Source organism: Saimiri boliviensis, chromosome 12 (genome assembly GCF_048565385.1).
Source record: "Saimiri boliviensis isolate mSaiBol1 chromosome 12, mSaiBol1.pri, whole genome shotgun sequence".
NCBI classification, from domain to species: domain Eukaryota; kingdom Metazoa; phylum Chordata; class Mammalia; order Primates; family Cebidae; genus Saimiri; species Saimiri boliviensis.
The window spans coordinates 1,394,977-1,412,768 of NC_133460.1; the positions used below are offsets into that span (position 1 = coordinate 1,394,977).

The following is a 17,792-nucleotide window of genomic DNA, read 5'->3' on the forward strand; positions in this document are numbered from 1 at the left end:
TCTTGTGTATAAGGCCAAACCCAAGCCACTCCTGAGACCATTAGGTCCCCCTAAGTACTTCCCATAATGGGTTCTGCCTCTTCATCCTCTACAGCCCTCCAGTGCATGTTGAGGAATCTTACCTTGGGTTTTTCAGGAGAGCACACAGTCCACCTTGCAAAAGTCAGGCTCCAAACTCTCTGCGAAGTGGAAAGGCCAAGGTTTGGAACGGGATGGCCCCTGGCCAGGTCGCTGGATTTTAAAATGGTACAGGCAGTGTGGGAAATCGTTACCAGAATGCCTGGGCACCCTGATCAGTTTCCCTATATTGACCAATGGCTGGACCTAGTCCAGAATCCCCCTCCTTGGCTATGATGCTGCACCGTTCATAGTCCCTCATCCAGGGTCCTTCTAAGCTGAATTTCTCCTTTGCCCAAACCCTCGGCTCCCTCCCTTCCTCCTGTGTTGCCCCCCTTCAGAAGAAGAAGGCAGTTCTCTTCCTTTGCCTCCACCTTGCAATCCGCCACCACCCTCACCTCCACCTCCCTGGGGATCCCCTTCTGTCTCTTCAACCTTGTCTCCTATGGCCTTTCCTCCACTGCCACCCCCGAACAGCCAGCTTGCATGGATCCTTTGCCCACCACCTCTAGGCTGTGGTCCTGGGCAGAGGAGGTCACTCCACTGCTCCCCCTAAGATAGGCACTGCCCCCACCGAGCAGTGGGCAGGCTGGTCCGTTCATCGTCTGTATTCCCTTTTCTACTTCTGACGTGTACAACTGGAAACATCAAAACCCACCATTTTCTGAGAAACCCCAGGTCCTGACTGCCCTGGTGGAGTCCATGTTCCAAACCCACCGACCCACTCAGAGTGACTGCCAGCAGCTTCTTCTAACCCTCTTTATCTCTGAGGAAAGGGACCGCATTCGTAGGGAGGCTAGAAAGGCTTTCCTTGCCTCAGCAGGTAGGCCAGAAGAGGAGGCCCAAAACCAGTAAGAGGAGGTTTTTCCCTCTACTCAGCCAAAATGGGACCCAAATACTGTGGGAGAGAGGAGAGCTTTGGATGAATTCCACCAGTGACTCCTAGCGGGTATCAAGGGAGCTGCTCGAAAGCCCATTAGTTTGTCTAAGACAACGGAAGTTGTCCAGGGGCCTGATGAGCCCCCTGGAGTGTTTTTAGAGCACCTTCAGGAAGCTTATCAAACTCATACCCCGTTTGATCCAGCGGCTCCTAAGAATAGCCGTGCTAGGCATTTGCGGCCCAGGCAGCCCCAGATAATCGAAGAAAGTTGCAAAAGCTTGAGGGATTTGTTGGAATGAACATATCCCAACTCCTGGACATAGCCCAAAAAGTTTATGACAATCGAGAACAAGTAAAACAGAAACAGGCTGCTTTGGCAACTGAAAAGGCATCTGATAAGGCATGACAAAGACAGGCAAAAATCACAGTAACTGCAATCTGGGAAGCAAAAATCTGCCTGGAAAAGTCATCCTGAGGAAAGGCCCAAGTCAAAAACTCAAGACCCCCCGCAAGAAAAAGGGGAAAACGCCCCTACTACAGAATCAGTGTGCCTATTGCAAAAAAATTGGACACTGGAAGGAGTGTCCGCAAAGGCTGGAAGGGAAAGTTCTCACTCTTTCGAAAGCCAGAGAATCTCAGGAGGACTGATGGGGCTGGGGCTCCCTGCCCCTTGGCCCCCAGGAGCCCATGGCTACTGCTATAGTGCGGGCCAGCCTGTACCTTTCCTAGTCAACACCAGGGTGGAGCACTCTGTATTACAAGCCCCTTTGGGGAGTGTCTCCAACAGAAAGATTGCCGTGCAGGGCACCACTGAACTATTCAGGAATATCCATCTACCCATTCTCAGGAAGTAAATTTGGGTCAAAAGAGAGTAACCCACACGTTTCTTGTAATGCCAGAGTGCCCTTTCCCCCTTCTCAGATGAGACCTACTCCATAAGCTACAGGCATCTATCTCCTTCTCAGCAGATCAAGCCCACCTCACACGGGGGACGACAACACCTCCCATTGCTCAGCTCCTAGTAACTGGCCCCTTGTCAAAGGAGGATCTCTGAACTCCCTCCTTACAATTGGTGAAAAATGAGATTAACCCCCTCCTACAGAATCTACAAACTCTTTCCCCCTGAGTCTGGGCAGAGTCAAATCCTCCCGGACTGGCAAAACACAACCCACCAGTAGTTGTAGAACTTCTGGCCACCACTCTGCCAGTTTAGGTAACACAATACCCTGTCAGCCAGTGGGCTTGTGAGGGAATCAACCCTCACATTCAACAGCTATTACAGGCCAATATACTCACACCTTGCCAGTCTGCCTGGAACACTCCCTTTTTGCCAGTCCAAAAGCCTGGGACAAATGATTACTGGCCAGTACAGGACTTGTGGGAAGTCAACAAGTGGACAATCACAGTCCATACAACTGCCCTTAATCCGTATACTCTCCTTAGCCTGCTCCCGCCAGAACATACCATATTCATAGTCCCTGATTTAAAGGGTGACTTCTTCGCTATCCCTCTGGCCCCCAAAATCCAGCCAATTTTTGCTTTTCAATGGACAGATCCTGGTTTGGGTGATACCATCCAACTTACTCGGACTCGGTTGCCCCAGGGGTTCAAAAACTCTCCCCCTTTTTTTGGGGAGGGCCTCCAACAGGACTTAACACCCTTCTGAGCCAGCCATCCTGACTGCACATTGCTTTAATATGTAGATTAACTGTTACTGGCTACCAAAACCACTGACAGCTGCCTACAATATGCTAAAGACTTGCTTCACCTCCTCCAGGACCTTGGGTATTGGGTCTTGGCCAAAATGGCCCAGCTTTGTCTCTCCAAGGTTTCTTACCTGGTGTACAAAATAAACAAAGGAAAAAGGGCACTCACCAATGCTCGAAAAGAGGCTCTCCTGTGTGTCCCCACTCCTACCACCAACAGACAGGTGCGTGAAACTGCCACCTGTGGATACCGGGATTTGTAGAAATTGCTAAGCCTCTGTACATGGTTACCGGTGGAAATGGCCTGCTGGTTTGGATTGACATGGAAGAGCAAGCCTTCCAAAACCTAAAAAAGGCACTGACTGAGTCCCCTGCTTTAGCCCTCCCAAATATCTCGAAACCATTTCACCTCTTTGTTCATGAAAGCCAGGGGGTCACTAAGGGGGTACTCACTCAAACCCTGGGGCCATGGTGCTGCCCTGTGGCCTCTTTGTCCAAGACGCTGGATCCCTTGGTCTCTGGATGGCCAAGTTGTCTGCAAGCCACGGCAGCAACTCCAAGTCTAGTCCAGGAAGCTGACAAATTACCTACGGGTGAGAACTTAACCCTCACGGCTCCTCATGCCGTTGAGACATTGCTGCACGATGCCTCTGGAGAGTGGATGTCAAATGCCTGCATATTACAATACCAAAAGCTGCTGTTAGATCAGCCACGTTTAACCTGCTCTCCCACAAGGTGTGTAAATCCAGCCATTCTTCTACCTGATCCAGACCTGACCCCAGCAGTCCACGATTGCCAGGAACTGTTGGAAACTACAGAGACTGGCCGCCCGGACCTCCAGGATGCCCGCCTGGAGAAGGCTGATGCTGCCGTACTCATGGACGGCAGCAGTTTCCTTGAACAGGGAGCGCAAAAGGCTGGGGTGGTCGTCACCATAGAAACGGACATTGTGTGGGCCCAGGCCCTGCCAGCAGGAACTTCAGGGCAAAAGGCTGTTAACTGCTCTCACTCAGGCCCTCCGATGGGGTGGGAATAAATGCATCAACATTTACACGGACGGCAGGTATGCCCCTGCAACGTTCCACGTTCATAGAGCTATTTACCAAGAGCGCAGACTTCTCACCTCGGCTGGAAAAACTATCAGAAACGAAAAAGAAATCCTGGCCTTCCTCGAGGCCGTTTGGCTCCCCCTGCAGGTGGCCATGACCCCCTGCAAAGGACATCAAAAGGAAAATACCGCAGCCGTGGAGGGAACCAAAGGGCTGACTCCAGGCCTGGAGAGGCGGCCCCCCTTCTGGTCACCCCTTTAACTCTATTACCCGCTGTATCTTTCCCACAGCCTGATTCACCCAATCATCCAGGCTACTCTCTGGAAGAAGAAAAGTAAGCATCAGATCTTCTGGCCAAAAAAACCAGGGACCGATAGTGGGTTCTCCTGGATTCAAGAATTTTCCTGCCCCAGGCCCTCGGAGAGGCCTTGGTCATTCGCCTCCATTCTTATCTAGGGGGAATAAAACTGGTCCAGCTTTTAAGAAGCCAGTTTAAAGGTCCCCACCTTCAAGACTTGACTAACCTTGCAGCCTCCCGATGCACGGCATGTGCGGAGGTAAATGCCAGACAAGGCCCAGAACCCGGACTGGGCTGCCGTCTCCGATGCAGCCCAGGAGAAAGACGGGAAACAGACTTTACTGAAATCAAGCCACACTGGACGGGATATAAGTCTCTCCTGGTGATGCTGGACACTTTTTCTGGCTGGACTCAGGTATTTGCCACCAGAAATGAGACTGCCTCTATAGCGGTTAAATTCTTGCTCAGTGAGATCATCCCTCAACGTGGGCGGCCACTCGTCATAGGGTCTGATAATAGGCCAGCCTTCACCTTGTCTGTAGCTCAGTCAGTCAGCAAGGCATTGAACACTCAGTGGAAGCTCCATTGTGCCTATCGGCCCCAGAGCTGTGGACGGGTGGAACACACGAATCAGACCTTAAGAAGTACTCTTACAAAATTGATCTTGGAAACCAGTGAGGGGTGGGCAAATCTCCTTCCTTTAGCCCTCCTTAGAGTAAGATGCACTCCCTATAAAGCTGGGTTCTCTCCTTTTGAAATCATGTATGGAAGGGCACCTCCTCTACTACCCAGGTTACAGGATGCCCTTTTGGCAGAAATACCCCAGGCACATCTCTTACAGTACTTGCAGTCTCTCTAACAGGTTCAGGGCATCATCCAGCCACCCATTCGGGGAGCACACTCGAATCCAGTTCCTGATCTCACTGGGACCTGCCACCCCTTCCGTCCTGGTGACCTGGTGTATGTCAGAAAGTTCCAGAAAGAAGGACTCGCCCCTGCCTGGGAAGGGTCTCACACCATCATCATCACCACCCCGACAGCCCTGAAGGTTGACAGAATTCCTGCTTGGATCCACCACTCCCGCATCAAGAAGGCCAGTAAACATCAAGAAGAAACATGGGTCTCAGAGCCTGGCTCAGGCCCCTTAAAGTTGCACCTAAGTCGGGTAGAACCCCCCTAGATAATTCCCATTATCCTCTTCTCCATCTGTCTGTTTTCTCCAGTCATGCCCTCTACCCCCATCTACTCTTTTCTCCTTACTGACTTCAGAAATGGTCGCGTGCTCACAAATACCTCCTGGGAAGAAGGTCCTTCCAATCAGCTCCTTCTTAAATTTGATCTGCGTTACTTTGCTCCCCAAATCCTATTCCCGAAACCAGGATTCAACGCATGAGGAAACGTTCTGCCTCCAGGGGTGCTCTTGACCTTGCCGAAGGATGTGGACATAGGTACACCACATGCAGAGAATCAGGCGAGGCTGAACAAAGCCTCCAGTCAATTGACTTCTACCTGTGTCCAGGAGACCATGCTGATGTTGAATGCCAACAGAGTTATAAATTCTGCCCTTGCTGGTCTTGTGTTACCCTGGCAACCTATCCTGGGGGACCAAGCCAGTCCTCCACTCTCTCTCTGTCGTTCATGGGTCTTGCCCTTGGCGGCGTTATAAGGGGGAACTGCAACGCTGTTGTCTTAACCGTCCACGGCCCCAATTTAGCTCACTGGTATTACGGCATGTCCTGGGGATTTAGATTGCATATGACAGGTTTTGACCTTGGATCCATGTTCACAATCCAAAAGGGCTTCCAAAAAAGGCTTCTAGTCCCCTGGCGCCCACCTAAGCAAATTGGTCCCCTAACTGATCTGGATGACTCCATGTTTCGTCTTCACCCTAACCAAGTCAGCTTGGTCAGCTCACCCAAATCAGCCAGCTCAACGACCCCATCACCAGTTCCAGCTCCCCCATCCCAGCTTCAAAGCAAGCATCTCCAACCCAGCCTAATGTCCAAACTAAATGGAGCACATCTCCTCCTTAATAACACCCAGCCTCAATTGGCTCAGGATTGCTGGCTGGACCTGAAGGCAAAACCCCCACACTATATTGGAGTAGGAGTTGTGGCCCCTCTCAACTCCGGTCCTCTGACTTGCCAGATGCTCCTCTGTTCCCTTACGCTAGGGGACATTGCTGGAAACGCCACCTGCTTAATCAGCAATGGGTATAAACTACCTAATTCTCCTTTTCAGGTTACCTGTAACCAGTCTCTACTTACTACCTTAAACATTTCAGTCTCCTACCAGGCACCCAACAATACTTGATTGGCCTGCACTTCAGGCCTCACCTGCTGCATCAATGGGACTAAACCTGGACCTGTCCTGTGTGTGTTGGTCCATGTGCTTCCCAGGTCTACGTGTACAGCGGACCAGAAGGACGACACCTCCTCAATCCTCCAGAACTACACCCCAGGTCTTGCTGAGGTGTCCCCCTCATTGTACCCATCCTAGCTGGTCTCATTGTAGCTGGATCAGTGGCCATTGGCACTGTAGCCCTGGTCCAGGGAGAAACTGGACTAATGTCCCTAACTCAACAAGTAGACTCTGATTTAAGAAACATGCAGTCTGCCATAAAGATGTTACATGCCCAAGTAGGATCCTTAGCTGAGGCAGTTCTCCAGAATAGCCGAGGCTTAGATCTAGCATTCCTCTCCCACGGAGGTTTACGTGCAGCACTGGGAGAAAGCTGTTGTTTTTATGCTAACAACTCCGGGGTCATAAACTCCTCCATAACTCATTTTATGAGACCAACATCATCCTGATAACCAAAACCCAGCAGAGACACAACAAAAAAAGAGAATTTTAGGCCTATATCCATGATGAACATTGATGTGAAAATCCTCAATAAAATACTGACAAACTGAATCCAACAGCACATTAAAAAGCATATCCATCACGATTAAGTCAGCTTCATCCCTGGGATGCAAGGCTGGTTCAATATGCAAATCTATAAATATAATCCATCACATAAACAGAACCAAACACAAAAACCACATGATTATCTCAGTAGATGATGAGAAGGCCTTTGACAAAATTCAACAGTCCTTTATGCTAAAAGCTCTCAATAACCTAGGTATCAATGGAATGTATCTCAAAATAATAAGAGCTATTTATGACAAATCCACAGCCAATGTTATACGGAATGGGCAAAAACTGGAAGCATGCCTTTGAAAACTGGCACAAGACTTGCTGGGTTCGGTGGCTCATGCCTGTAATCCCAGCACTTTGGGAAGCTGAGGTGGGGGGATCACAAGGTCAGGAGTTCAAAATCAGCCTGCCCAACATGGTGAATCCCTGTCTCTAGAGAAAATACAAAAAATAGCCTGGTGTGGTTGCATGCGCCCGCAATCCAGCTACTCAGGAGGCTGAGGCAGGAGAATCCCTAGAACCCGGGAGGCGGAGGTTGTGGTGAACCAAGATCTTGCCACTGCATAAAACCTGGGTGACAGCGAGACTTCATCTCAAAAAAGAAAACTGGCACAAGAGGAGGCTGCCCTGTCTCGCCACTCCTATTCAACATAGTATTGGAAGTTCTGGCCAGGGCAATCAGGCAAGAGAAAGAAATAAATGGTATTCAATTAGGAAAAGAGGGAGTCAACTTGTCTCTATTTGCAGACGACTTGATTGTCTATTTAGAAGACTTCATCGTCTCAGCCCAAAATCTCCTTAAGTTGATAAGCAACTCCAGCAAAGTCTCAGGATACAAAATTAATGTGCAAAAAATCGCAAGCATTTCTATATACCAATAACAGAGAGCCAAATCATGAGTGAACTCCCATTCACAACTGCTACAAAGAGAATAAGATACCGGCCGGGCGCGGTGGCTCAAGCCTGTAATCCCAGCACTTTGGGAGGCCGAGGCGGGTGGATCACGAGGTCGAGAGATCAAGACCATCCTGGTCAACATGGTGAAACCCCGTCTCTACCAAAAATACAAAAAATTAGCTGGGCATGGTGGCACGTGCCTGTAATCCCAGCTACTCAGGAGGCTGAGGCAGGAGAATTGCCTGAGCCCAGGAGGCGGAGGTTGCGGTGAGCCGAGATCGCGCCATTGCACTCCAGCCTGGGTAACAAGAGCGAAACTCCGTCTCAAAAAAAAAAAAAAAAAAAAAAAAAGAGAGAGAATAAGATACCTAGGAATACAACTAACAAGGGATGTGAAGGACCTCTTCAAGAACTACAAACCACTGCTCAGGGAAATAAGAGAGGACACAAACAGACGGAAAAACATTCCATGCTATGGTTAGGAAGAATCAATATCATGAAAATAGCCATTCTGCCCAAAGTAATTTATAGAATTTAATGCTATCCCCATCAAGCTATCATTGACTTTCTTCACAGAACTGAAAAAAAAAAAAAATTTTTAAACTTCATATGGAACCAAAAAAGAGCCTACATAGCCAAGACGATTCTTAGCAAAAACAAAACAAAAAAAACAAAAAAATAACCCAAAGCTGGAGGCATCACACTACCTGACTTCAAACTATACCACAAGGCTTCAGTAATCAAAACAGCAATGGTATTGGTACCAAAACAGCGATATAGACCAATGGAACAGAACAGAGTCCTCAGAAACAATGCCACACATCTACAACCATCTGATCTTTGACAAACCTGACAAAAACAAGCAATGGAGAAAGGATTTCCCACTTAATAAATGGTGTTTGGAAAACTGGCTAGCCATGTGCAGAAAGCTGAAATGGATCCCTTCCTTACACCTTATACAAAAATTAATTCCAGACAGATTAAAGATTTAAACATAAACCTAGCACCATAAAAACCCTAGAGGAAAACCTACGCAATATCACTCAGGACATAGGCATGGGCAAGTCCTTCATGTCTAAAACACCAAAAGCAACAGCAACAAAAGCCAAAATAGACAAATAGGATCTAATTAAACTTAAGAACTTCTGCACAGCAAAAGAAACTATCATTAGAGTGAACCGGCGATCAATAGAATGGGAAAAAATTTTTGCAGTCTCCCCATCTGACAAAGGTCTAATATCCAGAATCTACAAAGAACTTAAACAAATTTATAAAAACAAATAAACAAACAAACAAACAAACAAACAAAAAACCACCCAACCCAACCCATCAAAAAGTGGGTGAAGGATATGAACAGACAATTCATAAAAGAAGACATTTATGCAGCCAACAAACATGAAAAAAAGCTCATCCTCACTGGTCATTAGAGAAATACAAATCAAAATCACATTGAGATACCATCTCACACCTGTTAGAATGGTGATCATTAAAAAATCAGGAGACAAAAGATACTGGAAGGGATGTGGAGAAATAGGAACACTTTTACACTGTTGGTGGGAGTGCAAATTAATTCACCCATTGTGGAAGGCAGTGTGGTGACTCCTCAAGGATCTAGAAATAGAAATTCCATTTGACCCAGCAATCCAAATGCTGGGTATATACCCAAAGGATTATAAATCATGCTATTATAAAGACACATGCACACGCATGTTCACTGCAGCACAGTTCACAATAGCAAAGACTTGGAACCAACCCAAATGCCCATCAATGATAGACTGGATAAAGAAAATGTAACTCATATACAACATGGAATACTATGCAGCCATAAAAAAGGATGAGTTCATGAACTTTGCAGGGACATGGATGAAGCTGGAAACCATCATTCTGAGCAAACTGACACAAGAACAGAAAACCAAACAATACATGTTCTCACTAATAAGTGGGAGTTGAACAACAAGAACACATGAACACAGGGAGAGGAATATCACACACTGGGGCCTGTCTGGGGGTGGGGAGGCTAGGGGAGGGATAGCAGGGAGTGGGGGGGACTGTGGAGGATAGCATTAGGAGAAATACCTAATGTAGATGACTAGGTGATGGGTGCAGCAAACCACCATGGCACATGTATACCTATGTAACAAACCTGCACGTTCTGCACATGTGCCCCCAGAAATTATAATAAATACATTAAAAAAAGAATTCAAGAAAACACATAGCATTAAGAACACAATAGGAGTTATATTAATTATCAACACAGCACATCTATGTTACAGTGTTTATACCTGTATTATTCCATGACAACAAGGTGCTGTGTGAAAAAATATTTTTCTGTGTTAAGTTGTATACAATTACTAATAATGCCTCTTTGATTGCTATAACATAAACATAGTTAACATACATACTTTCTTAATAATTTAAGAATTATCAATAATTACATTTTATTTAATTAACCATGTTACCAGTATTTAATAATTACTTATTTTATGAAATACATATTCACATTTAAAATATAATTATTAAATTAATAAATTTTTGAATAAGTATTTTGTTTCTTAAGGATAAAATAATGTTTGTGTGTTTAGTAAGAAGAATAAAAACTCAGAATAAGTTGTTTGGGCAGCTAGAATTTTATTTTTGTCAATAGGAAGTATAAAATACCAAAAAACTATAAGATGAGAATTGGATCTAATTTACAATAAATATCTTACTATATAAGAAAACAATAACAACAAAAGAATCAATTTGGTGCTGGGTGCAGTGGCTCATGCCTGTAATCCCAACACTTTGGGAGGCCAAGACGGGCAGATTACCTGAGGTCAGGAGTTCGAGACCAGCCTGACCAACATGTAGAAACACCGTCTCTACTAAAAATACAAAATTAGGTGGGCTTGGTGGCACATGCCTGTAATCCCAGCTACTCAGGAGGCTGAGGGAGGAGAACTGTTGAACCCGGGAGGTAGAGGTTGCAATGAGCTGAGATTGAATCATTACACTCCAGCTTAGGCAACACAAGTAAAACTCTGTCTCAAAAAAAAAAAAAAAAAAAAAAAAAAAAAAAAAAAATCAATCTGGGCTGGTGTGGTGGCTCACACCTGTAATCCCAGCACTTTGGGAAGCTGAGACAGGTGGATCACTTGAGGTCAGGAGTTTGAGACCAACCTGGCCAACATGGTGAAACCCTGTCTCTACTAAAAATATAAAATCTAGCCAGGCATTGTGGCACATGCTTGTAATCCCAGTTACTTGGGAGGCTAAGGCAGGAAAATCACTTGAACCCCAGGGGGCAGGGCGGAGGTTACAGTGAGCTGAGGTAGAGCCACTGCGCTCTAGCCTGGGCAACAGAGGGAGACTCCATCTAGAAAAAAAACCCCAAAAAACAAAATGGAAAAAAAAAAAAAACAAACAGGCCAGGTGTGGTGGCTCAAGTCTGTAATCCCAGCACTTTGGGAGGCTGAGGCAGATCACCTGAGGTCGAGAGTTCAAGACCAACCTGACCAACATGGAGAAACCCTGTCTCTACTAAAAATACAAAAATTGACCAGGTGTGGTGGCGAATGCCTGTAATCCCAGCTACTCAGGAGTCTGAGGCAGGAGAATCGTTTTGAACCTGGGAGGTGGAGGTTGCAGCAAGCCAAGGTTGTGCCGCTGCACTCCACCCTGGGTGATAGAGTAAGACTCCGTCTCAAAAAAAGAGAAATCAATCTAAGAAAAAATATTTGCATGTCATATATTGGATAAGGGAATCATATATAAAATATACAAGGAACTCAAACTACTCAATAACAAGAAAACAAGAAATCCAATTTAAAAATAGGCAAAGGACTTGAATAGACATCTTTCAAGAGAAGAAATACAGAGGCTGGGCGCAGTGGCTTATACCTGTAATGTCAGCACTTTGGGAGGTAGAGGCAGGCAGATCACTTGAGGTCAGGAGTTCAAGAATAGCTTGGGCAACATGGCAAAACCCTATCTCAACCAAAAATATAAAAAATTAGCCAAGAATAGTGGTATGCCCTTGTGGTCCCAGCTACTCAGGAAGCTGAGGTGGGAGGATGATGTGAGCCCAGGAGGCAGAGGTTGCAGTGAACTGAGATTGCACCACCACGCTCCAGCCTGGACAACACAGCAAGATCCCTTCATTCACACACACACACACACACACACACACACACACACTATAAATAGATATGAGATGGAAGGCCTGTGTGAAAGTCTTGTTGAAGAACATTTCCTGAGTGCCTAATTTCCTGAGTGCCTAAATTAGCTGCCTCAACTACCTTATCTGCTTTTGTGCTTCTGTTCATCTGCTTCCTACTTACCAGCCAAAAAGCCTCCTGCAAAATTGCCATGCTGCCTAAAACCTTAAGTTACTTCTCCTGCCCCTAACCTATAAAAGCTGTGTACTGACTCAGGCTGGGGTCCAGACCTTTGGGTATGAACCCCTCTGGACCCGCCTGTGTAATGAACTGCATACCTCTGACCCTCTGAGTGTTGTTTGGGTTTCTTGTCAGATGAAATTCCTCCAGAACAGATACACATATACACACATATATATATGCACATATGTATACACACACACACATACATAAAATGGCCAACAGATATATGAAAAAATTCTCAACATCTCTAATCACCAGAGAAATGCAAATTCAAAACACAATGAGATATCGCCTCACACCTGTTAGATTGCCTATTGTTAAAAAGATTAAACACAAAATGTTTTGTCAAGAATGTGGAGAAAAGGGAGCTCATATATACTATTGGTGGTACTGTAAATTAGTAGAGCCATTTCAGGATGCAATTTCCTCCAGAAACTAAAGCTAGAATTACCGTATGATCCAGCAATCTTACTGCTGGATATATACCCCAAAGAAATGAAAACAGTATGCCAAACAGATGTCTGTACTCTCATGTTTCTTGGGAGCATTATTCACAACAGCTGATATACAGAGAAAACCTAAATGTCTAAAAGTACATGGATGGATTTATTTTTCTTTTTTGAGGCGGAGTCTTGCTCTGTCTCCCAGGCTGGAGTGCAGTGGTGTGATCTTGGCTCACTGCAACCTCTACCTCCTGGGTTCAAACGATTCTCCTGCCTCAGCTGGGATTACAGGCATGTGCCACCAAGCCTGACTAATTTTCTATTTTTAGTAGAGATAGGGTTTCTCCACATTGGTCAGGCTGGTCTCAAACTCCTGACCTCAGATGATCTGCTCACCTCAGCCTCCCAAAGTGCTGGGATTACAGGCGCGAGCCACAGCGCCCAGCCAGGACCTCTTTCTGGTAACATATTCATTTCCTAGAGCAACCATAACAAATTACTACAAATAGCGTGACTTGAAAAAACAAAAATGTATTCTCTTACAGTTTAGAAGGCTTGGAGTCAGAATTCCAGGTGTTGGTCAGGCCATGCTTGCTCTGAAGGCCTCAGGGGAGGATCCCTCCTGCCTCTTCTAGAAAGGTAGCTCCAGGTAGTCCTTGGCGTTCCTGGACCTGCGTCTGCGTCACTCCAAAGTCTCTGCCTCTCCATTCTCTCTGCTTCTTTGTGTATCCTTATGGCCTTCTTATAAGGACACCAGTGCTGTGGCCAAGGCACTCGGCCACTTAAATGTTTGCTGAAAAATCATTCACATGAGGTAGATTGATTAGTGGGAGAAAGGCATACAAATTTGTTTAACACATATACACAGGAGCTTTCTTGTTTTGTTTCTGTTTTTGAGATGAAATTTCACTCTTGTTGCCCAGGCTGGAGTGCCATAGCGCAATCTTGGCTCACTGCAACCTCTTTCTTCTGGTTTCAGGAGATTGTTCTGCCTCAGCCTCCTGAGCAGCTGTAATTACAGGTGCATGCTACCATGCCCAGCTAATTTTTGTATTTTTAGTAGAGACAGGGTTTCGCTAGGTTGTCCAGGCTGGTCTCAAACTGCTGGCCTCAGGTGACCCACCTGCCTCAGCCTCCCAAAGTGCCGGGATTACAGGCATCAGCCATCACTCCTAGCCTTACACCGGAGCTTTCAAAATGGAGATTTGACATCCCAGTGAAATAAAAAGGCTTCTATTCCATCTTGAGGTTACAGAGAGAATGGGAGCTTAGATCTCAGTAAAACAGGTGACGGGAAGGAGATGAGAATTCGGTGGAAGTGGTTACTAAGAAGAATTAGTGGATCCAGGCGCAGAGACTAACATGTAAATGGTTCTCTTTATAATTTAATTGATTTCTGGTGACAGTCATTATACTCAGGTGTGGTTAAATTATTAGCGTTAACGGGAGAGAAAGAAAAAACAACTGTTCTCTGTGATGGGTCTAGATCTTAGGCAGGTGGAGGAACTTCAGCTTCTATGGAAGAGACCGTGGGGGAGTTGGTCTGTTACAGGACAGGAGTCCTGAACCAGACCCCAAGAAAGGGTTCTTAGATCTCATGCAAGAAAGAATTCAGGGCAAGTCCACGGCGCATCTCCCTCTGTCACCCAGGCTGGAGGGCAGTGGAATGATCTTGGTTCACTGCAACCTCCATCTCCCAGTTTCAAGGGATTCATCTGCATCAGCCTCCCAAGTAACTGGGATTACAGGGACATGCCACCACACCCAACTATTTTTTTAAAAACGTTTTTAGTAGAGATGGGTTTTTACCATGTGGGCCAGGCTCGTCTTGAACTCCCGACCTCAAGTAATCTGCCTGCCTCGGCCCCCCAAAGTGGTGATATTTCAGGCATGAGCCACCACACCTAGCCCTATATAGTTTTTAAAATAGAACAATTTTTGTTTTTGAGACAGTCTTGCTCTGTTGCCCAGGGTGGAGTACAGTGGCGTGATCTTGGCTTATTGTAACCTCTGCCTCCCAGGTTCAAACGATTCTCGTGCTTCAGCCTCCTGAGTAGCTAGAACTACAGATGTCTGCCACCACACCCAGCTAATTTTTGTATTTTAGTAGAGAAGGAGTTTCACCATGTTGGCCGGGCTGGTTTTGAACTCCTGACCTCAGAGTGATCCACCCGTCTCAGCTTCCCAAAGTGCTGGGATTACAGGCATGAGCCACTGTGACTGGCCAAAATAGGGGAATTTTATTATATGTTATAACTCCTTAAAGTTGATTTTTAAAAGTAAGTTTCTCTACGCACCACAAGTAAACACAAAGCAGGAGCACTTTGCACTTAAAAATTTTTTTTTTAGAGACAAGGCCTCACTCTATCACCCAGGCTGAAGTATGATCATAGCACACTGCAGCCTCAGACTCCTGGGCTCAAGCAATCCTCTCACCTCAGCCTCCTGAGTAGCTAGAACTACAGGTTTAAATAAGTAGCCTGACTAATTTTTGCTTTTCATTTTTTGTAGAGACAGGGTCTCACCATGTTCCCTAGGCTGGTGTCAAACTCCCGACCTCAAGCAATCCTCCTACCTCAGCCTCCCTAAGTGCTGTAATTGCAGTTACGAGCCACTGTGCTCAGTTCCACGCACTCTTTCAAGAGTGTAGAAAACTTCTCAGAAGGGGCGGTACTGGAATTTCTACTTGAAGAATGAGTAGGGCAGTATGGCAATTTAAAACAGATCCTGAAGTTCTATGGCCCTGCTCCCATCAAGATCTGTGACTAGTGTCTTCAGTGACTTAACCACTACAATGAAGTAGAAGTGATGCTCTGCCAGTTTCTGGGCCCCCCTTTAGACAGGGGCAGCTTCTGCTTCTTGTCCTTGGACACTCTCTAGGCACTCAGCCACCATGCTGTGAGGAAGCCCATATAGCCTGCAGAGAGAGAGCCTCACGTGGAAAGGAACTAAATCCCCTCCCTCCCAGCCCTGGCTGGGTTCCCAGCTCACACACAACCCTAGCTTGCTTATTATTTTAAGCTGAAGACATTTGAGATTCAACAGATGTGGAAAGAAGACTTCTGGGACCAGGTGCAGTGGCTCATGCCTGTGATCCCAGAACTTTGGGAGGCTGAAGTGGGCAGATCACCTGAGGTCGGGAGTTCGAGAGCAGCCTGACCAGCTTGACCAACATGGAGAAACCCCATATCTACTAAAAATACAAAAGTAGCCGGGCGTGGTGGCGAATGCCTGTAATCCCACCTACTCGGGAGGCTGAGACAGGAGAATTGCTTGAATCCGGGAGGCAGAGGCTGCAGTGAGCCAAGATCGTACCATTGCACTCCAACCTGGGCAACAGGAATGAAACTCTGACTCAAAAAAAAAAAAAAAAAAAAAAAAGAAAAAGAAAAAAAGAAGCCTTCTGGGAGCTGCCTTCATTTGACTAAAAGCAGAATCTTCTGGGAAATAAGGCTACCATAAACCCTCTCTCTTTGAGAGAGTCACAGACAAGAACCAGAAAGACACTTGCACCTGCATAAACAAACATTACCGCAGACTTGACTTCTCATTTTTTCTCCTACAATCCTGTTTGTCTTTCCTAAAGAAACCTATTTTTCTTCTCCTAAGAGCCTTTTCTCTCCCCTCCCTTTTCCTGTAGATCTAGAAGTCTTCAATTCTAATCATTTAATGAACAAGCTAGTTTTTTTTTTTTTTTTTTTTTTTTGAAACAGTCTCACTCTGTCATCCAGGCTGGAGTGCAGTAGCACAGTCACAGCTTACTGCAACCTCCCAGGCTCAAGCAATCCTTCCACCTCTTAGTAGCTGAGACTACAGGCACGTGCCACCACACTTAGCTAATTTATTTTTTTAAATTTTTGTAAAGACAGGGTTTTACTGTGTTGCTCGGGCTGGTCTCAAACTTGTGAGCTCCAGCAATTCCCTGCTTCGGCCTCCCAAAGTTCTAGATTGTAGGCATGAGCCACTGCACTCAGGCAGCAAAGCTACTTCTTTATTTATTTGTTTGTTTTTTGGGATAGAGTTTCACTCTTGGTGCCCAGGCTGGAGTGCAACGACACAATCTCGGCTCACTGCAACCTCTGCCTCCTGGGTTCAAGCGATTCTCCTGCCTCAGCCTCCTGAGTAGCTGGAATTACAGGTACCCACCACCACGCCCAGCTAATTTTGTATTTTTAGTAGAGACAGGGTTTCTCCATGTTGGTCAGGCTAGTCTTGAACTCCCGACCTCAGGTGATCCGCCCGCCCTGGCTTTCCAAAGTGCTGGGATTACAGGCGTGAGCCACTGTGTCCGGCCCAGCAAGCTACTTCTTTTGCTGGCTTCTGTATGCATACATACAAGCCTTTTTTCCCTTGTCAATCTACCTTTCTTCAGTTTAATTTGCAGCCCACCCCACACCCCACCACCAAAAAGAAATAAGAGGGTAGGGGAAAGTTTTTCCTCCTTTACACCATAAATAATCACAAGCAGGCTTTGCTACCAAATAAGTTTGCTGGAAAAAAAAAATCAACTTAGTTTTAAAACTATTTTGGATATAAACTTTTGAGGTGCACTTAGGAGATAATGAACTTGTCCTCTCGCCTGAGGACAGGTTCATTATCCAAAGTGTAACCCCCATACTTTGGGAGGCTGAGGTGGGTGAATCACCTGAAGTCAGGAGTTGGATAATATTTATGTTTGTTGTAGAGATGGGGTTTCACCATGTTGCCCAGGCTGCTCTGGAACTCCTGGGCTCAAGCAATTCACCCACCTTGGCCTCCCAAAGAGTTAGGATCACAAGTGGGAGCCACTGCATCAGCCCAAGTGTCCTGACCACATTTCTCTGGAGTCTGTGTTTCCTGGATGGCCCTTTCCAGCCTTTTACTTGAATATGCTCATTAAAACTGGATTCTGATCTTTTAGGTTATTTCAGGTTGACAATACCTTTTGTCTTTGTAAATCTATGTCCTGCTTTTAGGCAAATAAAGGGTGGGGAGAGGCAGACTTTCCCACATCCGCTTTTTATTTTTTATTTTTAGCTCAACAATCCTTCCTATGTGGGGGGTTCATATTCTGGTCTCCCACAGTGTACTTGGAAGACTCTGTTCACAGATCAAGATCACTGGCTCT

The 17,792-nt window shown here is 46.0% G+C and overlaps 1 protein-coding gene across 1 annotated transcript in view; it reads right to left on the reverse strand.

Moving 5' to 3' along the window:
* Positions 1 to 13,389, reverse strand: part of ATF7IP2 (activating transcription factor 7 interacting protein 2) — a 144,664-nt gene extending 131,275 nt beyond the window's left edge. Inside the window, exon 1 of the mRNA XM_074381620.1 lies at positions 13,229 to 13,389. The gene's annotated coding sequence lies outside the window, so the exon portion shown is untranslated. The remainder of the gene's footprint in view (positions 1 to 13,228) is intronic.
* Positions 13,390 to 17,792: the final 4,403 nt, after the last annotated feature.